General features: G+C 44.0%; 1 pseudogene; it reads left to right on the top strand.

Moving 5' to 3' along the window:
• Positions 1-7,887, top strand: part of LOC123131639 (receptor kinase-like protein Xa21) — a 38,174-nt pseudogene extending 30,287 nt beyond the window's left edge.
• The last annotated feature ends 14,852 nt before the right edge of the window (positions 7,888-22,739 follow it).

Raw genomic sequence — 22,739 nt, 5'->3', positions numbered from 1 at the left:
AATTGAAAATTTTGCCCATGGCAATACAAGTAAATTTGCCATGTTCTGTATAGATAAAAATGGTACGAAGATCAAATTGCAACACATTTGTCGTGTGACTATTCCATTATATGCTCAATGCACTAGAAATTGTAGGGCCAAATAATCCATGAATTTGAACATTGTCTCTCAATTTCAGTTGAGCTTAACCAGACACTCATGCAACTAATTCTTGCATGAAAGAAGTGCCATTTTCCCCTCCGGAATACTGAACTCTAGTGAATGCAAGCTCAAGTTTTAAATTTTCAAAAGTTATTTGTTTGTTCATCTACTAATGAAGACACCAATCCCTGGCCTGGCTCAGCAACCAAAGATGAAGAATGTTCACCGAACACATAAAAAACATGGATGCAGATGACAGGAACAGTACAAGGAAGCCCAAAAATTGATGGATAAAATGCTCCAAATCGAGATATGCCGGCGTCCATCATCAGCAGCAAATTTGCCATGCATTTATGTATATAAGATGCACACATTACAGGGATAAAAGCATCAAAAAAATTCTAAGTTGCAAAGGGCAAACAAGATGGCAGCTGGTGACGGTAAAATTGCCATGCATTGTTTCGATCATACAACTAGTACGTTTCCATCAAGCCCGCATTGGTTCAGAGAGAAGCAACTCACGATGTTGTTTCCATCAAGCCGGCAACCACGTGCAGCTCCTCGACGCAGGCGATGTACGTCACGGCGCGCACAGCTTCCGGAGCTGGAGCTTCCTCACGGCGGGGACTCCCCAGCGACGAGCAGCTCGGCCGCTGCGAGCCGCGAAAGGCCTCGTCCACCTCCCAGGGCAGGACAACAGTTTGTTAGGCCCACATGTCACTGACCCAACTGCACTCTACGTTGCAGGGATATGGCAAGGAGGTGCCGCATCGTTGCACAATACTGCACCAGGACGGGGATACACACAGATACGCCTAGGATACGCGTATCTCAAAGTATCCCATTTTTCGAATTAAAATAAAGAGCAAAGAAAAATCAGAAAAACGGCTTTTTTTAGGGAAAAGACCTTTTATTACTCAAAATCCACAGAATGTGGGATACAAATTGGATCATGTGGCTGGCCTAACCACACATGACGCCTAGGAAGTAAAGCTAGTGTGTGTTTGGCTAACTTGTGAGCTTCTACATTAGCCTCACGTCTTTCAAAAGTAAATCTACTAGTAGAAGATGGTGCCCTTGATCTGATCTCTCTGATAATGGCTCCATAATCTCCCTGAGTACCTTTAGCAATGTCATCGATCACCTGCTTGCAGTCGGATGCGACGATATAGTGATGTTGATTAAGATCCTCCGCCAATGCAATAGCTTCACGGCATGCGATGGCTTCCAGAGTGGCTGCATCACTAACTCCGATCAACACCAAAGCTGAACTGCCCATGAATACTCCTTGGCTATCTCTGCAGATAGCTACTGCTGCACCCCCTCTCTGTGGATGAACCCCTGCGTCTACATGGATCTTTGCATAACCTGCCAGGGGGGTCTTCGGTCGAGTGTTCACAGGTGTGGTTCTCGTCGCTGCATGGTTCAGTTTCCTCGGCTTCCTCAGTACTTCCAAGTCTTGGATGTAGTGTGTTATAAAGGCCCTTATAGCATGTGGGGTCTGGAATATAGCCTCGTGTATGGCCTTTCGCCGAGATGTCCAGATGGCCCAAATCGTCACCACCAGCAAGGTGAATTACTCATGCGATAGTGAACACATCATATTGAAAAGCCAGCTCTTGGCGCAGGTTTTAGTTGTAGCCAACAAAGTGCCGCAAAGATCATCGTCAACCAACGCCCATGTACACCTGGAGATGGTGCATTCAAGGAGAGAGTGGCGCCATGAATCCGCTGCGCCGCAGAACCCACAGGAGATCGTCGTTGACATGTTGCGATGTTCCCGGACATCTTTCGTCGGCAGCGACTGCTTCATGAGCCTCCACAGAAACATACGTACCTTCGATGGCACTTCCGTCTTCCACAGAGTTTTCCACGAGGCCGACTCATATGTTGATGCAGAGCCCCGAGAACCCTCTAGCCAAGCTTCTCTCCTTTGCCTCGTTGTCCCTAACATGTTGTAGGCCGAACGGACCGTAAACTGGCCTGTTCTTTCGTGTGCCCAGCTCCAATAATCCTGCATTGGAGTCGTGCACAGTGGGATACTTAGCACAACCTTAGCATCAAAAGCCAGAAAAGTGGCATCAATCTTTTGCTTATTCCATGTGGCGCTCGTGTGATCTATCAACTCCGCTACTGTGGCCGGCGGGGTGCTTGTAAGACAACCATATGGCCTCATCATCACTCGACGAGGGAGCCAATTGTCATTCCAAATATCGGTACTTTCTCCGTTGCCAATTTGCTTGATAAGGCCCAGTTTCAAAGTGTATCTTCCTTCGACAAGTGCTCGCCATCACTAGTAGGAAAAGGGGCTTTCGTTCGGGCCTGGCTAGCCCATTAGTCCTGGTTCTGCCACGAACCGGGACCAATGAATGCATTCGTCCCGGTTCGTGAGCCCAGGGGGCCGGCCGGGGCCTCGTGGGCATTGGTCCCGGTTCGTATGGACCCATTTGTCCCGGTTCCAGGCACGAACCGGGATCAATGGGCCTCGCTCCTGGCTCACAAACATAGGTCCCGGTTCTTGGCTCGAACCGGGACAGAAGGCTAGGCTTTAGTCCCGGTTACAGCCACGAACCGGGACAAATGAGCTTCCTATATATACCCCATCGACGGCGAGCAGAGCACTCCACAGTGCTCTGTTTTTTGCTGGCCGGCGAGGAAGGGCATTTGGGTGCTCTAGCTCACCTCTTATGCATGTGAGGTGTTCGATGAAATGCCCGAGCCACATTAGTTAAGCTTTCTCCTCTCGAAGCTCGACCTCAGAGCTCCATTTTTTCCGAGATTTGTCTAGGTTTAGCGGTCCGTCACGCCCCGTTCGCCGTTGATCTCCCGCGCCGATCTCATCGCTGGCACCACCGTGGTGAGCCTCTTGTTCTTATCTTCTTTCTGAAAGAAAAAAACTTACTTTAGATAGATACTTGTCTAATTTTCTTACTTTTGACACACATAATTATATATAATGCACGCAGATGAACCGATAATGGATGTACGGTGACAAACACACCTCCGAGTACATTAAGGGCGTGCGTAAATTTCTCAAAGTGGCTAAGGAAAACAAGCAGAATGGTTTTATGTGTTGTCCATGCCCTGATTGTGGGAATACGAGGTCTTACTCTGACAAGAAAATCCTTCACACCCACCTGCTTTATAAAGGTTTCATGCCACACTATAATGTTTGGACGATGCACGGAGAAATAGGGGTTATGATGGAAGACAACGAAGAAGAAGAGGAGGATGACAACTATGTGCCCCCTGAATACAGTGATGCTGCAACGGGGGAAGCTGAAGATCAAGAAGAACCAGACGATGTGCCCGATGATGATCTCCGTCGGGTCATTGTTGATGCAAGGGAAAAGTGCGAAAGTGAAAAAGAAGAAGCTGAAGTTCGATCGCATGTTAGAGGATCACAAAAAAGGGTTGTACCTCAATTGCGAAGATGGCAACACAAAGCTCGGTACCGTACTGGAATTACTGCAGTGGAAGGTAGAGAATGCTGTGCCTGACAAAGGATTTGAGAAGCTACTGAAAATATTAAAGAAGAAGCTTCCAAAGGATAACGAATTGCCCGACAGTACGTACGCAGTAAAGAAGGTTGTATGTCCTCTAGGATTGGAGGTGGAAAAGATACATGCCAACTTTCAACCTTTTCAGAGTTCATTTGTAGTGCTTTTCATTTTCAGGGTCATATAGCTCAAAAAAATCAGTATATGCATGAAAAATAACAATTGAAGTCGGAAAGGGTTGAAAATTGATGATGTGACTTTTAATGGTGCATTTTGAGCACACAAAAAGTCTGGAGTTCAAATAAGTTCAAAAAATGAAATCCCTTTGTAACAGACGAGTTTCCGTATGAAACCCTAATACTTAGAAAGATATTGTCCATTTTGTACATGAAGTGCATCCAGTTTTTGCCGTAACCCTCTCAACTTTTTAGCACATGCTATGTGGGTGAAATGATGATACCATGCCAACTTTCAACCTTTTCAGAGTTCATTTGTAGTGCTTTTCATTTTCAGGGTCATATAGCTCAAAAAAAATCAATAAATGCATGAAAAATGACAAATGAAGTCACAAAAGGGTTGAAAATTGATGATGTGGCTTTGAATGGTGCATTTTCAATTTTTGGGTCATTTAGCTCAAATAATGAACTAATATAAAAAAGAATGATCTGGAAAACTGTTATGAAACTCTAATAGAAAAATAATAAGCTAAAAGAATTTTCATAAAACTTTTATAAACCTCTAGTATTATTGAAATTAAAATTATCAAAATATTTTCTGTTCAAAACATTATAAGCAAAAAGAATTTTCATAAAATAAATAAAAAACAAAAATAAAATAAAATAAATAAGTAGAAACAAAATAAAATAAATAAGTAGAAACAAAATAAACTTTAACAAATAAGTAGAAACAAAATAAAACAAAATAAACTTTAATAAAATAAATAAAAATAGAAACAAAAAGAATCACGGAAAAAAGGAAAAATAAAAAAAATAAAATAAAATTATCAAAGTATTTTCTGTTCAAAATCATTAAAAGCAAAAATAATTTTCATAAAGACCTTTTTTGTTAGAAACTTTAATAGCAAAATTACATAATAAGTAAGTAATTAGAAACAAAATAAAATAACTAGAGCAAAAAATAAAAGAAATAAACTGGAAAAAAGCAACCTACTGTGCCACCACGGCCTGAATACGACTAGAAACCCACCCATGTGTCAGGATTCAAGCCCGTAGAAGGCCCAATATAGATATAGTGTGTTTAGGCCCGAAAGCCTGCATTTGAGAGGAGCTCGAGAGGGAAGCGGGAGTGGGGCTTATAAACCACTCTCGAGCTCTCTCAGCTAGCGAGATGGGACTAAACTTCCGTGACGCGATGCGGGCAGCACAAGGCCTTTAGTCCCCGTTGGTGCCACCAACCAGTACTAAAGGCATACATTGGTACCGGTTCGTGGCACCAACCAGTACCAATGCCCCCCCCCTTTAGTCCCGGTTCGTGACACAAACCGGGACCATAGGCCTCAGGTTCCCGCCCTTTCGGCTGCTGAAAAGAGACATTTGGTCCCGATTCATGGCACCAACCGGGACCATAGGTGAGCATTGGTACCGGTTGGTGCCACGAACCGGTACCATTGGTTTTGCTATATAAGGTAGCACTTGTGAAAATTTCGCCAACTGCTCCCATTCCCCCAACGCCGTCAGGCCATTCCTCCTCCTCGTCGTCGTCGCCGCCCCGAGCCCCTGCCCCGACACCGTCGCCCCGCCCCTGACCCGCCGTCGACGTCGTCCTCGCCTTCGCCGTTGCCGCCCCCGAGCCGCTCCTCCCCGAGCCCTCGCCGTGTGTGTAACCCCTCCCCCACGAGCCTGCCATCCTCGTCGCCGTCATCGTCGCCGGCCTCGTCGTCGTCCTCGTCACCGGCCTCGTCGCCGTCATGCCTCGAGCCCCCAGTGAGCCCCTTCCCATCCCGATCCGTGCGCTGCCGCGGCTGCCGCCGCCCTTGTGCGCTGCCGCTACCCCCCTGTATGGATGTATGTATGTATGGATGGATGGATATGCATGTATATGGATGTATGTATGTATGTATGTATGGATGGATATGCATGTATATGGATGGATGTATGTGTATGTGTTCATAGTTTTTTTTTGTTCATAGCATTTTTATAAGTTGTATAGTTTTATTTTTGTTCAATGTTTATGGTTAGAAGAGGAGAGGAAAAAATTGTGTTGCAAAAGTTACATTTAAGGTTAGTTGATTTAGTGCATTTTAGGTTATTAGTTCTACTGTTAGTGCATTTAAAGTTAGTTTATTTTTAGTTGAACTAGTTGATTAATTAATAAAAACTACTTTATTTTACTATATATAGAAGTAGTTTATTTTTAGTAAGTACTACTTTATTTTATTTTAGTAAGTGTTTAGTAGTTGAACTAGTTGATTTAATAAAACTACTTTATTTTACTATATATAGAAGTAGTTTATTTTTAGTAAGTACTACTTTATTTTATTTATAGTAAGTGCTTAATTAGTAGTTGAACTAGTTGATTTAATAAAAACTACTTTATTTTACTATAGAAGTAGTTTATTTTTAGCAAGAAAATTAATAGAATTAGTTTATTTTTTAGTTCAAGCAATTATTCCCGCATCGACGTCGACGATGCCTATCCCGCATCCTCGTCGTCGACTCGGCGGAGGAGGCCGGCTTGATCAGAGGGGCCATGTCCGGGACTGGGCTCCGCCGGGCTGGTATTGGGAGGTGCTACCTTCCGAGGGCGTAGGTTGGTGAGGAGCCAGCCCGTCGTTGACCCGATCCTTGTTTGGTGGCGGTCGTATGGGCCAGTGATGGTGCCTAGGATTCCGGACACCGCAGAGGTGGTACGTCATCGTGTCAGCGAGGAGGATGAGCACGTCCGTCGCTACATGGTTGCGTTGGAGCGCAGATTCGACAATATCTGACAGGTTCTTCAGGGATCTCAATGGAGCGATCCTGTGATGGTTCCTTCTCTTTGGGTGTCCACCGCCCGTGCCGATACCCGTCGGGCGCTACGGTTCTAGCTGTACTGGCGATGTTATATGTATGATAGTATTTGAGGTGTATTAGTGATAATATTCGACGATGTATGGACGCAAGAGATGATGTAGTTTTTCTTATAATTGAATGCATCCTAATTTGAATACTACTTTATTTTGCGATTTGATTTTGCTTATTGAATGCTTAAACTGGAAAACTACTCCTACTTCGAATGCTAAAATTGGAGAGCACTATGCAAGGTGTATGCATATGATTAGTTGATAGCTTATAGGGTTTTTGTTTTCGCAGAAATCTAGGAGCCCCCCTCCATCATCCCCGCCGTCGTCCCCGTCACCGACCCCCTCCGACCTCGAGGTGAGACCAGCCAAATCCTTTTTTTAGAAAGATAATTAAACGATATTTTGAGTTGACTTTAAGTCTGTCGAGTCTCCACCATATATGAAAGGACGAAGAAGCCCGACTATTGTCGTGGGGGTCGTTTCTCCTCTTCTCCGGGTGCTAGACCTTTGTTATGCACTAGGGGAAGAAGGAGTAATGACCATCACCGACGGTCGCAAATGTCAGAGAGGAATCAGTGAGGGAGAGTTCCACCATATATATATGAGAGGACAAAGAATCCCGACTGTTGTCGTGGGGGTCGCTTCTCCTTCGTTCCCGTGTGCTAGACATTTTGGTGTAATGCACGCGGGGACAAAGTGAGGAGCGACCATCACCGAGAGTCGAATATATACACCACGTGAGCTGAGAGTTTTCAAGAAAAGACTCGACAGACCGATAGTCAACCCGTGATGAATAATAATGATCTAATTTAGTTTTTGTAGTACATATATTTAATTGTACAAGTTTAATATTTGAATTATGAACGTAGGAAATGTCGTCATCAGACGACGAAAGTCTCCCGGGGGAGTGCAGCTGGTGCCACGATGATTGAGTTCTGTGCGACATGCCTCACTTGGATGATGATCGGTGCTTCGGCATTAAGCTTGAGGAGACCTTCGATGTTGAAACGGTACGCAACGACGACAAGTGTTTTTTCGTAATTAAGCATGACTACAACTATTTCAACGTGTAATTTTCATCTTTTACAACTCGAGCAGCTTATCCCATGCCATGCAAGACACTATGTCTTGAAAAGGATGAGTTTTGAAGATCATGAAAGTTTCGAAACAAAGAAAATTCACCTAAGAAGTCATCATGATGTGGATTTTAAAGTAAAGCTGTACAATTCTGAGAGCGTAATCCATTTTGGTTGCAAAAAATGGAAGCACTTTGCAAGATGTATGGTTTTGATGAGGGTATGCTTGTCACCATGGATCTTGGTGATCCTGAAATCAAGCAAGACAATATGGACATTTGGGTCCTTGTTGATACGCCTCCAATTCTACTGCTATGTGAGTTTCTCAAACATAGTTATTAGCTAATTTATATTGTTTATTTCAAAATAGTTGACAGCTTATTTCCATTGACAGCTTATTTTCATTCTTCAAAGAATGTGCGGGAGATGGTAGACAAAACCCACTACACCGATGGCTCCGAATTAACTTACAAGGAAAAAAATCATCTGATCGGATTTTGTAATGACATTGAGAATTACAATATCTATAATCAAACCCCTCAACGTTATGGTCAATACGTGCCACTAGTGCATGTGTTCAACTACGGTAACTACCATGGAGATACCCTGGTAAGATTTTTTATTATTACTACATCCGTGCATTTTTTGCATACTTCTAAAACTAGTACATCATTGCTAACTATGAAGTTATTACTATGTTTTTCAACAGATAATTCCAGAGAATTGTGTGCCTCATTTGATGTATCGGAAAGGTAGCCTTAATGTTTTGAACATACGGCCAGGTCATCCTACGAATCTCAACTGTCCATACCAGATTTCTAAAAGAAGTGGAGACATGCAAATCAAATGATGGAAAAAAATATATGGACAGTCGTAAGGAGGTTCTTGGAAGTAAAAGGAAGCGAAGCGCAAGAATTGGAGACAGGATGATCTCCATTCTCCATAATGGAGAGTCAGGGTCTATTTTGTTTTATGCTATTTTACCTTAAAGAGAGTATTTAGGTCCTACCTTATACTGATGATCATGTGCTAAGAACAATTAAGTAGGGTTGGTTCGATGACTATGAGGATGATGATTGTATGACTTGTTATTAATAACGAGTAGAAGTTGTATGATGATGATTAGTAGGACTTGTTATTATGATGATGCATGATGCGAGCATGAAGAGTTATTATATTCTGTGGGTGAAATGAATATGGATTGGATTGAAGTGAAGGCAACATGCATGTGGTGCATGTCGAAAGTAGTACAATCCAAACTTGATGAAGTTAGGATTAGTATTACTTTCGACATGCACCACATGTTGCCTCCCTTCAATCTAAGTCATGTTTAGGCATAGCAGTAGCAGTAGCACGGAGATAAGAAAGGACACATCTCTCTATTAGCTACCTGTACGAACCTAAATTAACCCCTAAACCCCCAAAACCCCTAAACCACCTCCTTTAAAAAAACCAGCCGCTAAAATGCTGACGCGTAGAAGCTTATTGGTCTCGGTTGGTGCTATCAACCGGGACCAAAGGCCCTCCTGCCTGGACTCGCCGGGGCGGCCACGTGGAGACCCATCTGTCCTGGTTTGTATAAGAACCGGGACTAAAGGCCTAGGGCATTAGTAACGACCCTTTAGTCCTGGTTCTCCAACCGGGACAGATGGGCCTTATGAACCGGGGCAAATAGGCCTTTTCTACTAGTGCATATCTGGCTTGGATGACTCCCAAGCGAAGCTTTTAGAATATTGTTATTTGGAAAGTAAATGCTCTTCATAATTCGCGCACTAAGAGAAGTAGGATCCTGTAGCATGCGCCAGACCTGCCTAGCTAACATGGCTAGGTTGAATAACTCGAAGTCTTTAAACCCCAAACCTTCCATGCTTTTTGACTGAGTCATTGCCTTCCACGATACCCAATGCAGTTTGCGCTGGCCGTTCTTGCCCACCCACCAGAATTTTCTTATCAACGTGTTCAAATGCTCACATAGGCCCCTTGGCATTTTAAAACAGGACATGGAAAATACTGGTATGGCCTGTGCCACTGCCTTTACTAACACCTCCTTGCCTGCGGAATACATAGTTCTTTCGACCCAGCCTTGAATTTTGCTCCACAATCTGTTCTGTTACATGAGCCATACGTACGGGCCTGTTACAGCCCATCGAAAGGCCTGCTCGATGGATGACAAAACATCCTAATCGCCTGTAATCCTCTCGCCGTCTCCTGGCAGTTGCCACATCACGAGGAATAGAAGTCTCTGCGACGCCAGTTCAAAAAAAAAAAAAGAAGTCTCTGCGACGCATCTAAACTCCGTCTAGGCGCCGCCAGCAGCGCCTCGCGGCTCATCTTCAAGTCTTCGTCAGTTGTCCATCTAAAGAATCTGTACGCAAGCAAGCTTCAATCTATTCCTCGCGGCTCTCTGTGTTGTTTTACCTCCATGCTTTGGATTAGGATTTAGGGAAGAACGAGGGAATCTATTTATCTATTTTTCTCAATTGTTAAGGAATGGCGTCTAGGTCAAACATTTAATCCTATGTCGCTTGTTCTCGGACTGGGTCTAGGAGTAACAACGCTGATGATTCTGATCACCATTAATGGAAGACTATTAGATTATTTCATTGACGTCAATTTTCTCATCCTCAAAGTATTGTTAGGGGTGCTGATTTTCCATGCATTTATATATGGACGTGACTAGGGAGCACCTGTTGGCTAGTTAGTATTATAGGGCACACACCCAAAAAAGGAAAGTGAAAACCCCTGAACAGTTGGCACGACAGAAAAGGAAAGGGGTATAACCGCTCCCGCACATGGCCGACAACGAATCTCCTGTGATTGTAACCGCTCCCACACACCTGCCCAGCGTGCGTCCCACGCGAACCCCTCTCCCTACCTCCCGTTCCCCTCCTTCTTCCTCCCCCTTTTTCTCCATGGTTCTAAATCCATGGATCTAACTCTTCAAAGTTCCTACAAGGACTAAATCCAGCAGCAGCAGTGTCGCCACTCCTGCAGCAACCACCTCTGCCCCATCTTCTCCAGCCGACGGGTTAGTTCTTCCTCCTCCTCTGGCCTACAAAACATTGATGAGATTTAGGCAACTTGTGGTAAATGAATAGGCAACTCAAGAAGGAGCTTTTCTTCCATAAAACAGTGGACACAAGCGCGATTTGTGTCTCTTGCTAGGAAAATTGTCACATTTGGTGGAAGCGAGCGTGTGAATGTCTGTTGGCAACCCGTGGGTCTGTGTTTCTATTCCTTGGAGCATATTTGTTAAGGCAACTTGTCGTAAGAGTTGCGGGCAAGTATATGAATGTCTGTACGCAACATGTGGCTTTGTGTTCATTTTTACCCTAAACCATAATTGTTACGCCATCTAGGCAACTTGGCACATAAACTGCGGGCAAGTATGTGTGCATCTGTAGGCAAAACTGGTGATAAGTTAACCTGAAGACATCCGCCGCTCCCCCCCTGCGTTTTTAGGCAACTTGTGGTGATGCAGGAGGCAACTAAGTGGATTTTGCGGGCAACTAAGTGGTGATGCAGAAAGTAAAGTGTGTGAATATGTGCAGAGCATGGTTACTACTTGACATAAACACCCCCAAAAAACCACCAGTACCTAAAACAACAAAAGGAGGAGAACAAATACAGGAAAAACTCCCAAGAATTGCATGCATGTATCTTCCAGCCTGCCTACAAAACTGGTAAAAAACAGAAAATTTTGCCCAGAAGGAAAGTCATATACCTGTGCAGGTGATCCTGCACCATGAAGAACACCCGAGTCTCCTATGCTTTGTAACATGCAATCTCTGTTGTAAAACATGCAAATACATACATGCTGGTTATTAAAAACTGCATAGAAAATTTAAAAACATGCTTGAGAAAAGGAAATAAATCTGAACACAGTTGTCTGAGATGATGTAGTAACCTGTAAAAAAAGATAATTCTTGAAGAGAAAGAAGTGATCATGCTTGCTTCTCTGCAAAACGCAATAAAGAGGAACTCAAGTTTCATTATAAGAAATAGGATGGATATCACACACAAATACACAGTCTAAGAGGAACAAAAGGTTTTCCAAATGTCAAACAAGTCACATACTTAATACTAGCAAGTGAGGCCCAAACGTCAAGCAAGTCCTACTCATCACTAGTTGCAATGCACTATGTAATGCACTCTGACTTGCCTGGTCTAGTAGTGTGGACTTGCCTAATCCCTCATTTTTAGTCCAGGTTGATGTTTAAACGACAACCATTGGGCAAAAAAGCAAAAACAAGCAACTACTTATCAATTGTTATGCAAGTTTTGTGAAAAGGGGGGAACCACACTAGTGCCAAGTTCAAAAAACTATTGATCTCGCAACTCGTACTGCACATATGGCAACTCACGCCCGCAGATCTGGCAACTCGTAGCCTCTGCTTCACAACTTCCCACCCGTGCCCCTCTCAAACATCGCCAAGATAAATGTCTGACTTCAAGGTAGAGCAATGGTTTGTCGCACCCAGAAAAAATTATCGATCGCCATCAACTCACCAGACACAAAAAGGATCAAGTTGTGCTTGCAGTTATGCAAATTTTGTGAGTCAAAACTTATTTTTGCAGCCAGCTTATTAGTTTGTCGCCAAAAAAAGGAGAACGGGAAATCAAAAGCAAGTCTTCTTGTAATGTAGGCAATTTGCATATAAGTTTTAGGCAATTCCTCTTTTTTGTTGAACAAAAAAACTAACAACCACCTACTGGGGATGCATAAAAACACATGTTGGAAAGCTCTGGGGGTTGTGTGAAGTTTACCTGGAAGTTGTCAGTGAAACATTTTTTGCTTGCGAATAAGTTGGAGCTAGAGAGCAAGTCCTGTTGTGATGTAGGCAATTTACATATAAGTTTCAGACAAGTCACTTTATTTGCTGGAACAAAAAAAGGCTAACATCCAGCTACTGGGGATGCAGAAAAAACTAGGTGGAAAGCTATTGGGGATTTATGAGGTTTACCTGAAAGTGGTTGGCAAAGCTTCTTGCTTGCAAAGAGGGAAAATAAATAGCAAGTTCTGCTGGGATGTAGGCAAAATGCAAATAATTTTCAAGCAAGTGGGTTGATAGCATTTTGTGCCTGAACCACTATGAGTTTCCTCTCGCTTCTCTTCACTGCAATAAGCAAAGGATTCAGTTATGTGAGAATATTAACTGGGCTCTTGGACAGAAATAGCATGTACTTTGAATAATTATTATTGTGAATACACTTTGAAATAGTTAAGGGAGACTTACAGACAAGCCAAATCCAACCGGACCCCAACAATGACAATGCCGAGCGCATGAACTCCTCCCTAAATTTAAAGGAGCCGAAATCCTTCTCGATCTGCTGCAGCGCACCTGCCTCGGGAGAGCCACCGCCTTCCGGCTGCATCGATTCCTAGAAGACGTGATGGTTCCAGACCAACACACCACATGATACAGATAATTGCAGCAACCAAAATACAGCAGGACCCCCCTGTTTCATCTCCCTGCAACAGTCAATGAAGCTGGAGCTACCAGAAGATGAAATCTGAGTGTGCGCAAATAGGACGCTGAAACTACCTCGGTCGCATCGTTGCTCTCGGATAGCGGGTTGCTGTTGTTGTAAGCCTCCTTGATGAGGTCCTCGAGGGTGTGGCCATACAGCGGGCTGATGGCGAGCTGCTTGATGAGCCCGTCCATGTAGTCCTACTGGTTCTTGCCCCAGTGCAGCTCCACCGCCTTCCTGCTCATGTAAGGCTCCAGGGCGTCCTGCAACCACGTGAAGCTGAAGCTGAAGGTGGCATCTTCTAATGGCAGTATAAACAAGTAGAATTTGGTTCAAAAAACAAAAACAAAATAAACATAACGGTTGGCAAATAGCTGATGACAACACCATGTCGTTAAGTACCAGCAAAGAGATGCTTATTAGTGTCACCATCAATATTGTATTCTCAGGAAGTTTGTTCCGAAGTACCCATTTCTAAACAATAATGCTATGTGATAATCCTTTGTAAAATTAATGTGATTCTGGTAGCATTATTCAGCAAGCACCGATGTGCTTCTACTTGCACACATATCTTGTACTAGCATTAGAACGGTTGGAGTTCTGATTGTATAAAGTAGACCTTTTTGATTATTGAACTGATGTGTTCCTGTACAAGTTTCAGTTTAGCTGAAACGGATACAATAATAAACATAAATGTTTAACTAGGCAGACGGACATATCAGGCAACCAACTAACAAAATCATTGGGTTGATATATGGATACAATAATCAACAGAAATGTTTGACCATCCAAGCAGACAACGTTTCTGTATGTTACTTGCTAGTTCAGACATATCAGGCAACCTACTAACAAAATCATTAATTAAGCTTCCGGCATATATAAAAAAACATTAGGCAAGTTGTGGCAAGATATGTAACTAGGCTAGTTTCATATCTCCATGCGTGCGCTGGTGTGCACCAAAATTTCTGGGTTCTGGGTAATCAAAATTTCCATCAAGTTTGTGTAGCACCTCGATGAGATGGCAAAATTGACGAACATTTGAGGCAACTACAAATCAATAGTTAGGCAAGTTTTTGTGTACAACAAAAAAAGACACTCTCTGTGGGAAAGGGATCTGGCAACTACTTATACTATAAACTCTGGCAACACACCACATCTCCGAGCAACTCGTGCTCACGCCCGCGGCAACACAAAGCATGTGCTTTGGCAAATCCACAATTGGTTCAGAACGCCTCACCTTGTGGACGAATAGCAGGAGGGGAATCTACAGTGACGTACTGCGCCTCATCCACCCGGCCCCTGCAGGCAAGCTCTGGACGGGAGTGTTTGAGGCAAGGTTGTGAGAGGATCCTCCCTGTACTGTTGGTTGGAATCTGCAAGGGGGCGGCCAGAGCAGCCCCTGCCTTCTTTTGTTGTCGTCGTTGGACTAGAATCGAAGGCCCGAGCTACAAGATGCATTAACCCGGCGAGGGATTGACGCGGCGGGGGACGATGCCGGGATGGAGAAGCAGGGCACAGGGCCGCGTCGCCGCCAGTCAGGAACAAGGGAGCATGTCCGCTCGCGCGGGATGCTCCGCTGCCGGTCGGGGTGGGTGGTTCGCCGGCGGAGAAGAAGGCTGAGGCAGGAGGAGCTCCGACTCAGGATTTGGTTAGAAGCGCGCCAGCGCGAGGGCTAGGTCGATGGAGGCGGGGTGCGTCGGATCTCGCCGGGGTGTGGAGGAAGGTGTGCACCGGTGGAGGGAGAAGGTGATTTGTGTGGGGTGAGAGAGAGGGGTGGATAACGAGGTCGGTGGATTCGTTTGTTTCGGCCCGACCGCCCAACACCTGGAGACCGCGATCTCTATCGGACAGCGCAGAGGGGTGTGTGCTCTGAAGCTCTAAAAAGCAAAGTTTTGCTTTTAAGAATTCCGGTTTATATATATACCCGCCGTATCCCCGTAAGTCTATTTTCAGAAAGTGTCGTTTTCCCGTATCGTCGTATCTGTATCCCCATACCATGTAACATAAACTGCATTTGCAGTTACGGCACCGAAGGAGCGTCCAGGAAGCATTGAGCTTCACTGCCCTAACTGCAGGTGCAGTTGGGTCAATGACATGGCGGCCCAGTCGTGAGCCGCCATGTCATTGACCCAACTGCACCTGCAGTTACGGCACCGAAGCAGCATTCAGGAGGCACTAAGCTTCAGTGATGAGCCCACATGTAACTGACCCAAGTGCACCTACAGTTACGACACCGAAGCAGCGTCCCTAGGAGGCGGGCTGGACAACGCTGCCGAGCCCTTGCTCGAGGCTCAACTCCGGGAGCTTGAAAGGCCGGCAGGCACAGGGGTGGAGCTCGGGATATTCGCTCGTCAGCAGCGCGGACACCCGAGGCCGCCGCCGCATTCCAGGCCGTCGCCCGTCACCGCGGACGATGACGACGTCAACGGTGTCGACCCCGTGTTGCTAGACTAGTTGTTCCACGTGTGCCCATCTAAGCTGCCCCTCGTCCTCCGCTCTGTCGCTGGAGCAGTGGCCGGACGAGTCCGATGCCTAAAATCGTCCCCGACCAGGACATCTCCTCGCCGTCCCCTAGACAAGCCTCCCGCCGCCGCCACCACTAACCTCCGACAGCACCGCCGACCACCCGCGCAGCGCAGTGATGGAAAATGGAGAGGAGGAAGGTGGATACTGGATTGGGTTGGAGCGGTGTGGGGCTGGGGAGTCGGGATGAAAGGATAAGATAGTCTCGTCCGCGTATGGGTCGATGCGTTTCCTGACCGAACTATGGTAAATCATGACTTGACGGGGGCGTCTGTGCCAAGATTCGAGCTTGTGATCGGATGGTTGGACGAGCGTTCGGGCCGAGACGCCAAAATCCACATGTTCGGACGTTATCATTTGGGATAAATAATGTATGATAAGATCGGCAGAGCCATGCCAAGCCAACACATCGCATCCTCAGCAGCAACAAGAACACTATTGGGCCACAATAGCTCATTGATGTCTCCGCCGGAAAGGGGTTCTTCTCCAGCACCGGCGGGCGAGAAAGCACACGCCGTGTGCCTGCCGGCGGTCGCACAGGGGCACTGTTGGAGAACGTAGTAATTTCAAAAAATTTCCTACGCACACGCAAGATCATGGTGATGCATAGCAACGAGAAGGGAGAGTGTTGTCTACGTACCCTCGTAGACCGGAAGCGGAAGCGTTAGCACAACGCGGTTGATGTAGTCGTACGTCTTCATGGCCCGACCGATCAAGCACCGAAACTACGGCACCTCCGAGTTCTAGCACACGTTCAGCTCGATGACGATCCCCGGACTCCGATCCAGCAAAGTGTCGGGGAAGAGTTCCGTCAGCACGACGGCGTGGTGACGATCTTGATGTTCTACCGTCGTAGGGCTTCGCCTAAGCACCGCTACAATATTATTGAGAATTATGGTGGAGGGGGGCACCGCACACGGCTAAGAGAACGCACACGAAGATCAACTTGTGTCTATGGGGTGCCCTCTGGCCACGTATATAAAGGAGTGGAGGAGGGAAGGGGCCGGACATCTCTATGGCGCGCCCTAGGGGAGTCCTACTCCCAACTAGGAGCCCTTCCAAGTAGTAGGAGTAGGAGGAAAGGAAAGGGAAGGGAAAAGGAGAAGAAAGGAAGGGGGCGCCCCCCTTCCCTAGTCCAATTCGGACTAGACCAAGGGGAGGGGTGCGGCCACCCTTGAGGCACTTTTCCTTCCTTCCCGTATGGCCCAATAAGGCCCAATACGTATTCCCGTAACTCTCCGGTACTCCAAAAAATAACCGAATCACTCGAAACCTTTCCGATGTCCGAATATAGTCGTCCAATATATCGATCTTTACGTCTCGACCATTTCGAGACTCCTCGTCATGTCCCGATCTCATCCAGGACTCTGAACTCCTTCCGTACATCAAAACTCATAAACTCATAATATATCTGTCATCGAAACCTTAAGCGTGCGGACCCTACGTGTTCGAGAACAATGTAGACATGACCGAGACACGTCTCTGGTCAATAACCAATAGCGGAACCTAGATGCTCATATTGGCTCCCACATATTCTACGAAGATCTTTATTGGTCAGACCGCATAACAACATACGTTGTTCCCTTTGTCATCGGTATGTTACTTGCCCGAGATTCGATCGTCGGTATCTCAATACCTAGTTCAATCTCGTTACCGGCAAGTCTCTTTACTCGTTCCGTAATACATCATCCCGCAACTAACTCATTAGTTGCAATGCTTGCAAGGCTTATAGTGATGTGCATTACCGAGTGGGCCCAGAGATACCTCTCCGACAATCGGAGTGACAAATCCTAATCTCGAAATACGCCAACCCAACAAGTACCTTCGGAGACACCTGTAGAGCACCTTTATAATCACCCAGTTACGTTGTGACGTTTGGTAGCACACAAAGTGTTTTTCCGATAAATGGGAGTTGCATAATCTCATAGTCATAGGAACATGTATAAGTCATGAAGAAAGCAATATCAATAAACTAAACGATCAAGTGCTATGCTAACGGAATGGGCCAAGTCAATCACATCATTCTCCTAATGATGTGATCCCGTTAATCAAATGACAACTCTTTGTCTATGGTTAGGAAACATAACCATCTTTGATCAACGAGCTAGTCAAGTAGAGGCATACTAGTGACACTCTGTTTGTCTATGTATTCACACATGTATCATGTTTCCGGTTAATACAATTCTAGCATGAATAATAAACATTTATCATGATATAAGGAAATAAATAATAACTTTATTATTGCCTCTAGGGCATATTTCCTTCAGTCTCCCACTTGCACTAGAGTCAATAATCTAGTTCACATCGCCATGTGATTTAACACCAATAGTTCACATCACCATGTGATTAACACCCATAGTTCACATCGTCATGTGACCAACACCCAAAGGGTTTACTAGAGTCAATAATCTAGTTCACATCGCTATGTGATTAACACCCAAAGAGTACTAAGGTGTGATCATGTTTTGCTTGTGAGAGAAGTTTAGTCAACGGGTCTGCTACATTCGGATCCGTATGTATTTTGCAAATTTCTATGTCAACAATGCTCTGCACGGAGCTACTCTAGCTAATTGCTCCCTTTTTAAATATGTATCCAGATTGAGACTTTGAGTCATCTGGATCACTGTCAAAACTTGCATTGACGTAACCCTTTACGACGAACCTTTTGTCACCTCCATAATCGAGAAACATATCCTTATTCCACTAATGTTAATTTTGACCAATGTCCAGTGATATACTCCTAGATCACTATTGTGTTCCCTTGCCAAACTCAGGGCAGGGTATACAATAGGTCTGGTACACAGCATGGCATACTTTATAGAACCTATGGCTAAGGCATAGGGAATGACTTTCGTTCTCTCTCTATTTTCTGTCGTGGTCGGGTTTTGAGTCTTACTCAACTTCACACCTTGTAACACAGGCAAGAACTCTTCTTTGACTGTTCCATTTTGAACTACTTCAAAATCTTGTCAAGGTATGCACTCATTGAAAAACTTATCAAACGTCTTGATCTATCTCTATAGATCTTCATGCTCAATATGTAAGCAGCTTCACCGAGGTCTTTCTTTGAAAAAATCCTTTCAAACATTCCTTTATGCTTTGCAGAATAATTCTACATTATCTCCGATCAACAATATGTCATTCACATATACTTATCAGAAATGTTGTAGTGCTCCCACTCACTTTCTTGTAAATACAGGCTTCACCACAAGTCCGTATAAAACTATATGCTTTGATCAATTTATGAAAGCGTATATTCCAACTCCGAGATGCTTGCACCAGTCCATAGATGGATCGCTGGAACTTGCATATTTTGTTAGTACCTTTAGGATTGACAAAACCTTCTGGTTGCATCATATACAACTCTTCTTTAATAAATCCATTAAAGAATGCAGTTTTGTTTATCCATTTGCCAGATTTCATAAAATGCGGCAATTGCTAACATGATTCGGACAGACTTAAGCATAGATACGAGTGAGAAACTCTCATCGTAGTCAACACCTTGAACTTGTCGAAAACCTTTTGCGACAATTCTAGCTTTGCAGATAGTAACACTACTATCAGCGTCCGTCTTCCTCTTGAAGATCCATTTAATCTCAATGGCTCGCCGATCAATGGGCAAGTCAATCAAAGTCCATACTTTGTTCTCATACATGGATCTCATCTCAGATTTCATGGCCTCAAGCCATTTCGCGGAATCTGGGCTCATCATCGCTTCCTCATAGTTCGTAGACTCGTCATGGTCAAGTAACATGACCTCCAGAATAGGATTACCGTACCACTATGGTGCGTATCTCACTCTGGTTTACCTACGAGGTTCCGGTAGTAACTTGATCTAAAGTTACATGATCATCATCATTAGCTTCCTCACTAATTGGTGTAGTAGTCACAGGAACAGATTTCTGTGATGAACTACTTTCCAATAAGGGAGTAGGTACAATTACCTCATCAAGTTCTACTTTCCTCCCACTCACTTCTTTTGAGAGAAACTCCTTCTCTAGAAAGGATCCATTCTCAGCAACGAATATCTTGTCTTCAGATCTGTGATAGAAGGTGTACCCAACATTTTCTTTTGGGTATCCTATGAAGACGCACTTCTCCCATTTGGGTTTGAGCTTATCAGGTTGAAACTTTTTCACATAAGCATTGCAACCTCAAACTTTAAGAAACGACAGTTTAGGTTTCTTGCCAAACCATAGTTCATACGGTGTCGTCTCAACGGATTTAGATGGTGCCCTATTTAACGTGAATATAGCTGTCTCTAATGCATAACCCCAAAACGATAGTGGTAAATTGGTAAGAGACATCATAGATTGCACCATATCTAATAAAGTATGGTTACGATGTTCGGACACACCATCACACTTTGGTGTTCCAGGTGGCGTGAGTAGTGAAACTATTTCACATTGTTTTAATTGAAGGCCAAACTCGTAACTCAAATATTTTACTTCTGCGATCATATCGTAGAAACTTCTATTTTTGTTACGATGATTCTCCACTTCATTCTGAAATTCTTTAAACTTTTCAACTGTTTCAGACTTGTGTTTCATTAAGTAGATATACCCATATCTGCTCAAATCATCTGTGAAGGTTAGAAAATAACGATACTTGCCGTGAGCCTTAACACTCATCGGACCGCATACATCAGTATGTATTATTTCCAATAAGTCAGTTGCTCGCTCCATTGTTCCGGAGAACGGAGTCTTAGTCATCTTGCCCATGAGGCATGGTTCGCAAGCATCAAGTGATTCATAATCAAGTGATTCCAAAAGTCCATCAGCATGGAGTTTCTTCATGCGCTTTACACCAATATGACCTAAACGGCAGTGCCACAAATAAGTTGCACTATCATTATTAATTTTGCATCTTTTGGCTTCAATATTATGAATATGTGTATCACTACGATCGAGATCCAACGAACCATTTTCATTGGGTGTGTAACCATATAAGGTTTTATTCATGTATACAGAACAACAATTTATTCTCTTACTTAAATGAATAACCGTATTGCAATAAACATGATCAAATCATATTCATGCTCAACGCAAACACCAAATAACACTTATTTAGGTTCAACACGAATCCCGAATGTATAGGGAGTGTGCGATGATGATCATATCAATCTTGGAAACACTTCCAACACACATTGTCACTTCACCCTTAACTAGTCTCTGTTCATTCTGCAACTCCCGTTTCGAGTTACCACTCTTAGCAACTGAACTAGTATCAAATACTGAGGGTTGCTATAAGCACTAGTAAAGTACGCATCAATAACATGTATATCAAATATACCTATGTTCACTTTGCCATCCTTCTTATCCGCCAATTACTTGGGGTAGTTCCACTTCCAGTGACCAGTCCCTTTGCAGTAGAAGCACTCAGTTTCAGGCTTAGGTCCAGACTTGGGTTTTTCACTTCAGCAGCAACTTGCTTGCCGATCTTCTTGAAGTTCCCCTTTCTTCTCTTTGTCCCTTTACTTGAAAATAGTGGTTTTGTTTACCATCAACACTTTATGCTTTTCTTGATTTCTACCTTCGTTGATTTTAGCATCACGAAGAGCTTGGAATCGTTTCCGTTATCCCTTGCATATTATAGTTCATCACGAAGTTCTACTAACTTGGTGATGGTGACTAGAGAATTCTGTCAATCACTATTTTATCTGGAAGATTAACTCCCACTTGATTCAAGCGATTGTAATACCCAGACAATCTGAGCACATGCTCACTGCTTGAGCTATTCTCCTCCATCTTTTAGCTATAGAACTTGTTGGAGACTTCATATCTCTCAACTCGGGTATTTGCTTGAAATATTAACTTCAACTCCTGGAACATCTCATATGGTCCATGACGTTCAAAACGTCTTTGAAGTCCCGATTCTAAGCCGTTTAAGCATGGTGCACTAAACTATCAAGTAGTCATCATATTGAGCTAGCCAAATGTTCATAACATCTGCATCTGCTCCTGCAATAGGTTTGTCACCTAGCGGTGCATCAAAGACATAATTCTTCTGTGCAGTAATGAGGATAAACCTCAGATCACGGATCCAATACGCATCATTGCTACTAACATCTTTCAACTTAGTTTTCTCTAGGAACATATCAAAAATAAAACAGGGGAGCTAAACGCGAGCTATTGATCTACAACATAGATATGCTAATACTACCACGACTAAGTTCATGATAAATTAAAGTTCAATTAATCATATTACTTAAGAACTCCCACTTAGATAGACATCCCTCTAATCATCTAAGTGATCACGTGATCCAAATCAACTAAACCATAACCGATCATCACGTGAAATGGAGTAGCTTTCAATGGTGAACATCATTATGTTGATCATATCTACTATATGATTCACGCTCGACCTTTCGGTCTCAGTGTTCCGAGGCCCTATCTGCATATGCTAGGCTTGTCAAGTTTAACCTGAGTATTCTGCGTGTGCAAAACTGGCTTGCACCCGTTGTAGATGGACGTAGAGCTTATCACACCCGATCATCACGTGGTGTCTGGGCACGACGAACTTTGGCAACGGTGCATACTCAGGGAGAACACTTTTTATCTTGAAATTTAGTGAGAGATCATCTTATAAAGCTACCGTCGAACTAAGCAAAATAAGATGCATAAAAGATAAACATCACATGCAATCAAAATATGTGACATGATATGGCCATCATCATCTTGTGCCTTTGATCTTCATCTCCAAAAAATCGTCATGATTTCCATCATCACCGGCATGACGCCATGATCTCCATCATCTTGATCTATATCAATGTGTCGTCACATGGTCGTCTCGCCAACTATTGCTCTTGCAACTATTGCTATCGCATAGCGATAAAGTAAAGAAATTATTTGGTGCTTGCATCTTATGTAATAAAGAGACAACCATAAGGCTTCTGCCAGTTGCCGATAACTTCAACAAAACATGATCATCTTATACAACAACTTTTATCTCATCACGTCTTGACCATATCACATCACAACATGCCCTGCGAAAACAAGTTAGATG

This window comes from Triticum aestivum, chromosome 6A (assembly GCF_018294505.1).
Source record: "Triticum aestivum cultivar Chinese Spring chromosome 6A, IWGSC CS RefSeq v2.1, whole genome shotgun sequence".
NCBI lineage: Eukaryota > Viridiplantae > Streptophyta > Magnoliopsida > Poales > Poaceae > Triticum > Triticum aestivum.
This window is presented reverse-complemented; position numbering and strand designations above follow the sequence as displayed.